The following is a 12,233-nucleotide window of genomic DNA, read 5'->3' as shown; positions in this document are numbered from 1 at the left end:
ATCCTATAATCTCTAAGCAAGCCTTTACGTTAGTTCTTTAATCAGAAAATGTCTCTGCTGCACAAAGTTTTGTTATTAATATGCAAATGAATGCTGTAATGCAGATGACACTTTTCCCCAAACCACATTCAATTAACATACCAATAACTTTAGGTTCTCCTAGTGTAATCAGAATTAGTGTTTTACATGACAGATTTTTTAACACTTCTTAGGTTGTGAGAAGAAAGAATCTGAAGCCATCGTTTATTATCATGATGCAAATGCAAAACATATAGATTGAGAGAATGGAAGAAAATGGCCAAAGATGACGTAAATATAACAATGTTATAAATGCTCTTATTCAGGTTTCTTAATTGATTGCTGAACCAGGGAACCATATAACTACCTTAAAGAAGGCACTTCATATTAAAATTAGCAATTGTACCGATCTGTTATAATAGACTTATATAATCAAGTTCCTTTCTACCCTACACATGAAATGGAAACAGCAACAAAACTAAAGAAAATCACAACAGATTATATGTAAACTGCTGCAATTCTGTGTCCCTTAAAACAAGTTTATATGGTTGAAGCATTTTAATAGATTAAAGTTCAAAATTAAAAATTAGCCTGAAAACATTGTCTTCAGACTCTCTATAAGTGGAACAGAAGTTCTTCAGCTTCTAAGCATGTTACTGATCAATGTTTGTGACTAAAGAATTGTCTACCTGCCATGAGGCAGGTTTAAATGAACATGGAATGAAACACTGAAGTCTCTTGTTGTATTTTCTCTGTGTTGGGAAATAATTTTGTGAAATTTATTCAGCAACAACTTACTTGTCACTTATTTTATTATAGTCAGTAATATAGATTCTGGGGCAGTAGTGTGAAAAAAATGTCTTTTAGTACTCAAACGTACCTCTTTTTTATTGTGATATCTTTTTTATTTAACTTTCATTTTTATTTTTACTTATTTTTTATATCTTTATTAGAGTATGACTGTTTTATGATGTTGTGTTAGATTCTACTGTACAACAAAGTGAATGAGCTATATGTATACATATGTCCCCATATAAACTCTCTCTTGAGCCTCCCTCCCACCCTCCCTATCCCACCCCTCTAGGTCATCACAAAGCACCGAGCTGATCTCCCTGTGCTACACAGCAGCTTCCCACTAGCTATCTATTTTACATTTGGTAGTGTATATATGTCAGTGCTACTCTCTCACTTCGTCTCAGCTTTCCTTTCCCCCACTGTGTCCTCAAGTCCATTCCCTACATCTGTGTCCTTATTGCTGCCTGCCACTAGGTTCATCAGTACCATTTTTTTAGATTCCATATATTGCATTAACATACAGTATTTGCTTTTCTCTTTCTGACACACTTCGGTCTGTATGGCAGACTCTAGATTCATCCACCTCATGGCAAATAACTCAATTTCATTCCTTTTTATGGCTGAGTAATATTCCATTGTATACATCTGCCACACCTTCTTTATCCATTCATCTGTTGATGGACACTTAGGCTCCTTCCATGTCCTGGCTACTGTAAATACTGCTGCAGTGAACATTCTGGTACATGACTCTTTTTGAACTGTGGTTTTCTCAGGGTATATGCCCAGTAGTGGGATTGCTGGGTCATATGATGGTTCTATTTTTAGCTTTTTAAGGAACTTCCATACTGTTCTCCATAGTGGCTGTATCAATTTACATTCCCACCAACAGTGCAGGAAGGTTCCCTTTCCTCCACACCCTATCCAGCATTTATTGTTTGTAGATTTTTTGATTAAGGGCTTTCTGACTGGTGTGAGGTGATACCTCATTGTGGTTTTGACTTGCATTTCTCTAGTGATTAGTGACGTTGAGCAACCTTTCATGTATTTGTTGGCAATCTGTATATCTTCTTTGGAGAAATGTCTGTTTAAGTCTTCTGCCCATTTTTAATTGGGTTGTTTGTTTTTATGATATTGAGCTGCATGAGCTGTTTTTATATTTTGGAGATTAATCCTTTGTCAGTTGATTCGTTTGCAAATAGTTTCGCCCATTCTGAGGGTTGTCTTTTCATCTTATTCATAGTTTCCTTTGCTGTGCAAAAGCTTTTAAGTTTCATTAGGTCCTATTTGTTTATATTTTATTTTATTTCCATTTCTCTAGGAGGTGGGTCAAAAAGGATCTTGCTGTGATATATGTCATAAAGTGTTCTGGCTATGTTTTCCTCTAAGAGTTTTACAGTGTATGGTCTTACATTTAGGTCTTTAATCCATTTTGAGTTTATTTTTGTGTATGGTGTTAGGAAGTGTTCTAATTTCATGTTTTACATGTAGCTGTCCAGTTTTCCCAGCACCACATATTGAAGAAGCTGTCTTTTCTCCGTTGTATATTCTTGCCTCCTTTGTCAAACATAAGGCGACGCTATGTGTGGGGATTTATCTCTCGATTTTCTATCCTGTTCCATTGATCTATATTTCTGTTTTTGTGCCAGTACCATACTGTCTTGATTACTGTAGCTTTGTAATATAGTCTGAAGTCAGGGAGCTTGATTCCTCCAGCTCCTTTTTTCTTTCTCATTGTTGCTTTGGCTATTCAGGGTCTTTTCTGTTTCCATACAAATTGTGAAATTTTTTGTTCTAGCTCTGTGAAAAATGCCATTGGTTGTTTGATAGGGATTGCATTGAGTCTGTAGATTGCTTTGGGTAGTGTAGTCATTTTCACAATGTTGATTCTTCCAATCCAAGAACATGGGATATCTTTCCATCTCTTTGTATCATGTTTGATTTCTTTCATCTGTGTCTTACAGTTTTCTGCATTCAGGTCTTTTGACTCCTTAAGTAGGTTTATTCCTAGGTATTTTATTCTTTTTGTTGCAATAGAAAATGGGAGTGTTTCCTTAATTTCTCTTTCTGGGTTTTCATCATCATTGTATAGGAATGCAAGAGATTTCTGTGCATTAACTTTGTATCCTGCAACTTTACGAAATTCATTGATTAGCTATAGTACTTTTCTCTTGGCATCTTTAGGATTTTCTATGCATAATACCATGTCTTCTGCAAACAGCAACAGTTTTACTTCTTCTTTTCCAATTTGGATTCATTTTATTTCTTTTTCTTCTCTGATTGCCATGGCTAAAACTTCCAAAACTATGTTGAATAATATCTTAGAGGAAATGATTTCAGTTTTTCACCATTGAGAATGATGTAGGCCATGGGTTTGTCATATATGGCTTTTATTACGTTGAGATAGATTCCCTCTCTGTGCACTTTCTGTAGAGTTTTTTTAATAATAAATCAGTGTTGAGGGCTTCCCTGGTGGCGCAGTGGTTGAGAGTTCGCCTGCCGATGCAGGGGACACGGGTTCGTGCCCTGGTCCGGGAAGATCCCACATGCCGCGGAGCGGCTGGGCCCGTGAGCCATGGCCGCTGAGCCTGAGCGTCCGGAGCCTGTGTTCCGCAACGGGAGAGGCCACAACAGTGAGAGGCCTGCGGACCGAAAAAAAAAAAAGAAAAATTCCACTCATTAACTGAAAAATCAATCAAGATGAAGCATGAACATATAATTCATTCATTTTTGTTTAACATGACTCCTTGCTAGAAATTTGTAGATCTGAGAATTAAAGTGAAACCATTATGTGGGAGGAAGGAATATAAATGGAAACGAATAAGAAAGTATAGACAGCAATGACAGTCTAAGGCATGGTACTAATGATTCCAATTTCGGTATGTGGGCCTCTCACTGTTCTGGCCTCTCCCGTTGCAGAGCACAGGCTCCAGACACGCAGGCTCAACGGCCATGGCTCACAGGCCCAGCCGCTCCACGGCATGTGGGATCTTCCCGGACCGGGGCACGAACCCGTGTCCCCTGCTTCGGCAGGCGGACTCTCAACCCCTGCGCCACCAGGGAAGCCCATGATTCCAATTTTAATTTTTATTTCTTTAGAGATAGTCTTCATCATACATCTAAATAGCTTCAAGCCAAAGCCACAAAGATTATTTAAGTATCAGAAAGTATCCGATATAGTATTTAAAATCATGTGATTATATTCTGATCTACTGATTTAGCCCTGGGGTACCCAGTCTGTCACTCCATTAGTGATTACTGGTATTGTTAATTAGCAATTCTCCCTTGAAGTGATCCTTAGAGATTACAAGAATCAGCAATGCAGCCCAAGTTATTTCTGCTAACTTATTCTATAGGTGTTACTTCTTTTATTTTATACAAAGTTTTCCATAGCCACATGCCTTGGAAAAGACTAATTAAAATCATTGAAGGAAATATGATCAGCCAGATGAGGTAGAAAATAAATCTAGGGAAAAATCATTTAATACTTGCTGCATTTTTGTAATCAAATGCTTTTCTTAGATGCTGCAAATATATTTAACTAGAAATTATTAAGCTGAGGTAGTGTGATTTTCTCCATTTTACTTTCATGTATAATATGTTTAAATGTTCAATAAATAAAGTAAAAATCACATATATTAAGTAGGAAAAAACTAACAAGGCTTTATTGTAGATAGTAGGATGTACATAAAGAAGTAAGATGTATATTTAGTAGGCTGAGTAGCTTGCTCTAAATCAAGGTGATTACCAGAATTATTTCCAGGCAACAGAGATCCACAGGAGGGAAGAGTGTGGCCAGGTTAGGCCTTGATATCTGTCTAATAAGCCTAAGATCAAAAAACATATATTCCATTTATAAAGACAACGTGACTACTACTTCCAAATAGTGAATCATAGCTCAGCAAGCTTCCTCAAAATGTATCTCTTTATGGAAAGCATAATCCCAAAACTAAAAATCTGGAAATCAAAATAGGTGATTCTCTTTAATAATTATATCCACACTTAATTTTAGTCAGCGTTTATGTCTTGTATAGTTTCTGGAACCTGAAATTACATTTTTCCTCACTTTAGAAGGGAGATGGAAATTAATGATTTTTAAAGTGATTACCCTTATTTAACTAAACTATGCTACTAAAGGTATAATTTTCAATCACACACACACACACACACACACACACACACACACACATATACAATTACATATTCAGAATCCTGGAGCTTTTGTACCAGTTATTAGTGGAGAGAAGCCTCAAAAGTATCATCATGATGCAACTATTTTTCATTTTATATAATTTTCTTTTAAATTATATTCAGTTTCTAAAATCTGTTTTGTTGGGTTTTTTTAAAGCAACAATTTTCAAAGTGCTCTCTTCTTACGTTATGGATTTAGTTCTTCATTTTTATCTTTGAATATTTCAAACATTTATTTTAAAGTTTCTTTCAGATTGCTTTGTTAGCACCAGCTTATCACTTGTGAATGCTCCAGTGACTTATTCTCAAGACAGTAATACCATCTTGTGATCTGGAATTTTTGCCAGTTCATCCTCAGAAGAACAGCCTCTTAAGCATTTCTACATACATTAGCCCTGGAAGACCAAGGTGATCTTATGATGTTATTTTGCAGTTACTAAAGGCTGTACAGAGCATAAGTATATATTTTTAGGTATATAAAAGGGAGAATATTTCTAAATTGAATGTAAGAAACAGAAACACTGAAGTTATGGAGACTCACCTGGAGGCATGTAGCTAGTCTGTAGAATTTCTGAAATGAGTTTGTGATTAAATTTCCTACATTCAACAGGAGCATTTGTTTGCATGTGTGGGGATCAGGTAGGAGTTCACAGTAGGACTAACTTTAATGATCTTAGTGGTTTGGCCAAATATCTGAAATATTTTTCAAGGCACTACATCTTCTCAATTTCTACATTCTTGGAAGCGTATGTACGTGTTCTGAAAGATGCAGTTACCATTTTTTTCTCAATATACTAAAAGGATAACAGGGAAATATCCTCTCTCAAGTCACATGAAGAAACAGAGAACAATTTGAATTAAGATATTACTGAATATCACAATACTTAAAATAATGGCCTATGGAGTCAGAGACTTGGTTTTGTCACTGGCAAGCTATGTGATGGGCAAGTTACTAAATTTATCAGTAGAATTATATGTAAAATGAGAGCAATTATAACTTCCTTATTAGGCTATTACATAATTTCTTTGTATTACTCTGGGTTCTCCAGAGAAACAGAACCAATAGGACCTCTCTCATATAGATATATGGATATAGATATAGATAGATATAGATATGTATTGCTATCTATCTAGAATCTATCTATCTATCTGTCTATCTATCGAAGAGATAATACTTATTTTGAGGAATTCACTCACACAATTCTAAAGGCTGGCCATTCAAAATATGTAGGGCTGGCTGGCAGGCTGGAGACTGTGGTAAGAGTTGATGTGGCAGTCTTGACTCGGAATTTTGCAGGGCAGCAAGCTGGAAACGAGGCAGGATTTCTGTGTTATAGTCATAAAGACAATCCCTCTAAGGGTGCTGAGGGAGAATCTGTTCAGTTCCTCTCCCCTAGATTCTGCTGGTTTTCTGGCAATTTTTAGTATTCCTTGGCTTGTACTTCTCTGCTTTGGTCTTCACATGGCATTCTCTCTGTATCCTATTTTATTTTTATAAGAACACATTTGTATTGGAATTAGGGCCCATCTTAATGACCCTTTCTAAACTAATTACATCTGCAACAGCCCTATTTCCAAATAAGGTCACTTTCTCAGGTTCTAGCAGTTAGGGCTGTAAGATATGAATTTGGGGTGTCCACAATTTAACTCATAGTATCCCTGTAACAGAAACCACTCAGTAAATGATAGGTACTGTTTTTGAACATGATCAAATATTTAAGGAAGACTGAAGTTAGAGTTCTTTAAGAAAATAATATATAGATTAAGAACTTGAGCCAATTCAAGGAAAGAATGCTTATTAGCCTCTTATTTCAAGATGTCAGTAAATAAAATAAGATATGGTTCTTGCTAAAGGAGTACAGATTTAAAAATAAGAAGTTGTATTGGATCTAGAAAAAGCTACTGATAAATTGGAAAAAACAGAAATTATAGGAGAAGAAAATATATAGATTTTGAGAATATTTTAACTCTTCCTCAATCTATGAGTTCACAGATTTATAGTTTCCTTCAAGAGGATAATATAATTTTGAAAGTCTTCAGAAGCATATCCTAAAGAATATTGCTTGAAAAGCTCACGAAGAAAAGGTATAAACTTCCCCATGCAGAGAAAAAGCACCAAAGGGAAGGAAAAGGGAGTAAATGTAAGGTGTAGGATGGCTGTACTCCTTGTAAAAGAATTCTAGTGTTATGTTACTAACAGATTATGCTGATTTCTTGCAGGAATTCCACTTTTTCCCCACATCAAAGGGGAAAAAAATGCTGCATGATCAAATCCACTCTCACAACATTCTGTTCAAAACTGTATTCTTTCTTTTTGACTTTCATGTTTGGAAATACTACCCAATCCCAAGGTCCAAGAGCTCAGAAGTGATTTTATTTTCTCTTCTTATGTGTGTCTGAAGGTCAATAATACCTAATATGTGGGATGCCTTCTCCATCTCAGTAACATCTGTTGAAATTCCATCTTTCAAGGCCAACTGTCAGAAATGCTGTTGGGTTACCACTGTCCAACCACTAGATTTCCTATTAGATCCCGATTCATACTGAATGTTGGTTTTCACTGTCTTGCAATTTTCTGATATTATTTATAATCTAATGTATTTTTACTTTGAACCCTTGTCGTCTGAGGTAATCTGAAAGACTCGTTTCAAAGAAGCTAACATAATGATTTTGTAAACTAGGTGAATAGCACAAATCCTAAAAGATTGTAGACACTCATGTTAGATGTCTAGGGAATAGATATAGGTAATAGAAAGAATCCTTCTAAATACATTCCTCTAGATATGCCTAAAAAAATAAAAATAATAAAAGACATTGTGGTGGAATTTCCAAGAGGATAAGGATTGTACCATAGTCATGGGTGATTTCCAGGAAAAAGATCTAGTAAAATAAAAAGTTTACTAATGGAGAAGTCTTTCTTCCAGTATGACTTATATTCACACATGTGAACCCAATACAATACAGTGTGTCAATTATTTGTCTATATGTAATTATATTTCTAATGTTTGGATTTTGCCTTTATAAACTGTTGATTTAGGGTAGTATTCTAAAATAATTTGATCTTCAACAATTTATTTAGAATAAAGATGCATTTTGCAACACAATTTTATAAATCTGAAAAAAATAAACAGATATCGAAAAGAAATGACAGCTGGAAATGAAATCAATAATAAGGATTGGAAATATTTAAAGTAAAATAGAACATTTTAAATAGAGTAGTTATATCGCATTTTTAAGGAGCTTTTGATGCAGTCACTGAATTTATACTTTCAGAGGAGGTGTTAATTTTTGATGAACTGAAAATAATCCTTATATTCATAAGGATTACATCTTCATTGTAAGATGGTAAGAAATATAATTCCCACTAGTATATTTCTGAGAATCAGGAAGAGTGGATATTATTGGAACTTATGCAGTGTAGATACACAGGTGTGAATCTTTTGAATGCTTTTATGTGTTTATGAGATACTTTATTAACATTTTATTCTTTAAGCTAGATTGATATAAACTGTATAGCAGTTATTATTACTTCTTTTTTTCTATAAAGCATTTTTTTTTTTAAACATTTGAGGTCAGTGACCTTACAGCCAGACACCACCACCAGTAGCACTAAGGCCACACATTTTGTAAGGCAATTCCTTCTAAGGCATAGCAGGGGTCTACTTAGGCTCAAGTTTGTACACCCTCAGAAACCCACAATTACTGACAACACAGAGGGGTATTAGATATTACGATCAAATAATTCCAAACTGCCAAATCCAGTCATTCATGGAACCCTTGCTTACTTGAATTTTCCCTGACAGTAAAGCTGAGGAGCACTTCCCTCTGGAGTTTCTACCCTTCTGACTGCAGAATAGCTCTCAGTCTACATTCTCATTTTCTTTGACAGCATTCAAACCTCTTCACTTATTATTTTCCTATATCTCTTGCATATCTATATGAAAATCATCCTTTAATCTAGATTTTTCAAAATTTTTGTATATACTTGCATATAGTATTTAAGTTTAAAAATTACTACTGGACTTCCCTAGTGGCGCAGTGGTTGAGAGTCCGCCTGCCGATGCAGGGACCCGGGTTCGTGCCCCGGTGTGGGAAGATCCCATATGCCAAGGAGCCTGCGCGTCCAGAGCCTGTGCTCCGCAGCGGGAGAGGCCACAACAGTGAAAGGCCCGCGTACCGCAAAAAAAAAAAAAAAAAAAAAAAAATTACTACTATTTCTTTAGTGAGACTCACTTCTCATTCCTAATATTTATTTGTGACTCTCCTCTTTGTGAATTGCCAATTGTTTGACTATTTTATGAGATTTCAATGAACCAGATTGTGTTTTTGTTGATCAAATCTATACTTTTCCTTTTACATTATTTGTTGCTGTGGCTGTATTCTAGAATACTGATTTTGATTTCTATTCTGATTAAAGTGTCCCTTACTTATTTCTGGATTGTTTTGTTCTTCCCTTTTTTCCTTTTTCACTTACTTACTTTAATTCATTTATTTTATTTTTATTTTTATTTTACATTGGAGTATAGTTGATTAACAATGTTGTATTGGTTTTAGGTGTACAGCAGAGTGATTCAGTTATACATATACTATCTATTCTTTTTCAAATTCTTTTCCCATTTAGGTTATTACAGAGTACTGAGCAGAGTTCCCTGTGCTAAAACCTTTCTGGTTATCTATTTTAAATATAACAGTGTGTATATGTCAAAAATAAACTCAAACTTCCTTAAAGACCTAAAGGTAAGACCAGATGCTATAAAACTCTCAGAGGAAAATATAGGCAGAACACTCTGACATAAATTGCAGCAATATCTTTTTCCATCCGTCTCCTAGAATTATGGAAATAAAACCAAAAATAAACAGATGGGACGTAATTAAACTCAAAAGCTTTTGCACAGCAAAGGAAACCATAAACAAAATGAAAAGACAACCCATAGAATGGGCGAAAATCTTTGCAAACGATTGCAACCAACAAGGGATTAATCTCCAACATTTACAAAGAGCTCAAGCAGCTCAATGTCAAAAAAAAAAAAACAAAAAAACCCAATCGAAAAATGGGCAGAAGACCTAAATAGACATTTCTCCAAGGAAGATATACAGATGGCCAAGAGGCATATGAAAAGATGCTCAACATTGCTAATTATTAGAGAATGCATATCAAAACTACAATGAGATACAACCTCATACCAGTCAGAATGGCTATCATCAAAAAATCCACAAACAATAAATGCTGGAGGGGGTGTGGAGAAAAGGAAACCCTTCTACACTGTTGGTGGGAATGTAAACTGGTACAGCCACTATGGAGAACAGTATGGAGGTTCCTTAAAAAACTAAAAATAGGGCTTCCCTGGTGGCGCAGTGGTTGAGAGTCTGCCTGCTGATGCAGGGGACACGGGTTCGTGCCCCAGTCTGGGAAGATCCCACATGCCGCGGAGTGGCTGGGCCCATGAGCCATGGCTGCTGAGCCTGCGCGTCCAGAGCCTGTGCTCCGCAACGGGAGAGGCCACAACAGTGAGAGGCCTGCGTATCAAAAAAAAAAAAAAAAACAACCTAAAAATAGAACTACCATATAACCCCGCAATCCCGCTCCTGGGCATATACCTGGAGAAAAACATAATTCCAAAAGATACTTGCACCCCAATGTTCATTGCAATGCTGTTTACAATAGCCAAGACATGGAAACAACCTAAATGTCCATCAACAGATGAATGGAAAAGAAGATGTGGTACATATATACAATGGAATATTACTCGGCCATTAAAAAGAGTGAAACAATGCCATCTGCAGCAACATGGATGGACCTGGAGACTATCATACTAAGTGAAGTTAAGTCAGCCAGAGAAAGACGAATATCATATGATATCACTTGTATGCAGAATCTGAAAAAATTATACAAAAGAACTTATTTACAAAACAGAAACACTCACAGACTTAGAGAACAAATTTATGGTTTTGGAGTGGAGGGAGGGTGGGGAGGATCAATTGGGAGTTTGAGACTGACATGTACACACTGCTATATTATTAGTTTGTGAACTTCATTTCTCCTTGTAGAATTTTTACACTGATTTTTTTGGCTTGTATTGTATACTAATGTGACGTGTGATATATTTATTCATTTATACAACAAATGATCATTGAGGATAAAACATTAGATACTGCACTACACCCTAGTATTTCAGTCCTCATAGAGCTTATATTCTAGTAGGGACAAGACAAACAATATAAAAGTAAACAAAATATATATATATATATATTCTGTAAACTGGTGATAAATGGATAAAGAAATGGTGAGGAACAATCTAAAGGGGAGAAGGAGTGCTACTGATCATGAAAGTGCTAGAATGAGCCTGCAGATATGTAAGGGAAAGATGTTCCAGGAAAAGCAGATTTGGTGTATATAAGAAATGAAAAGAAGGCTTGTATAAAAAGGAAAATGGTAGAAGATGACATCAGAGAAGTGAGGATGGTGCCAGATATTATAGGACGTTTAGACCATTGTATGGAACTTGGCTTTTATTTTAAGTGACATAGAAAACCATTTATTTGATTGTTTGATTAAAAGAGATATATAACCTTTTTTGTAACCAGTCATCAGTGCTGTGGGTACACGCCTAAAAGAATGGATATTGGTTAGGGGCTATTGCAATAATGCAGTCAAGAGCTAATTGCAGCTTGGATCTGTGATATAGTAGTAGCTGTGGTGGCAAATGATTGATTCTGGATATATTGAATATAGAAGCAACAAGTTTTGATAATGAATTAGATGTGGTGGTAAACTAGAGTGGAGTTAAAAATAACTCCATAGTATTTTTCCAGAACTAATGGAAGGATAGAATTTGCATTTATAGGTTAGGGAGGATGATAGAATTTTGCTGTTTCCAAACGTTAAGTTTGAGTAACCTGAGATTAAACCCAACAGGTCTGAATACTTACTTGATGGATAGTAGTCAAGGCAAAATGCTATTCTGAAATTGCCTGCACTTTCTTTTCCTGTGGCTTTGAAGGTAGAAGCTAGCCTTTTTTTTTTTTTTTTTAAGGCATCTTCTCCCTTCTTCTTTACATTAACCATACTATCAAGCCTTTTTATTCATGCAAATATAAAGGAAGTTCTGAATATGGGATGGTGTCCAAAGACTGATGCTTCTGACTGAGATATTAAGCATTTTGTTTAATAATGAACTACATCTTCATTCAAGACACAGGGGCATCTGTGATAAGGTTATTAGCTATATATG

This window comes from Grampus griseus, assembly GCF_964374135.1.
Source record: "Grampus griseus genome assembly, chromosome: 11".
NCBI lineage: Eukaryota > Metazoa > Chordata > Mammalia > Artiodactyla > Delphinidae > Grampus > Grampus griseus.
This window is presented reverse-complemented; position numbering follows the sequence as displayed.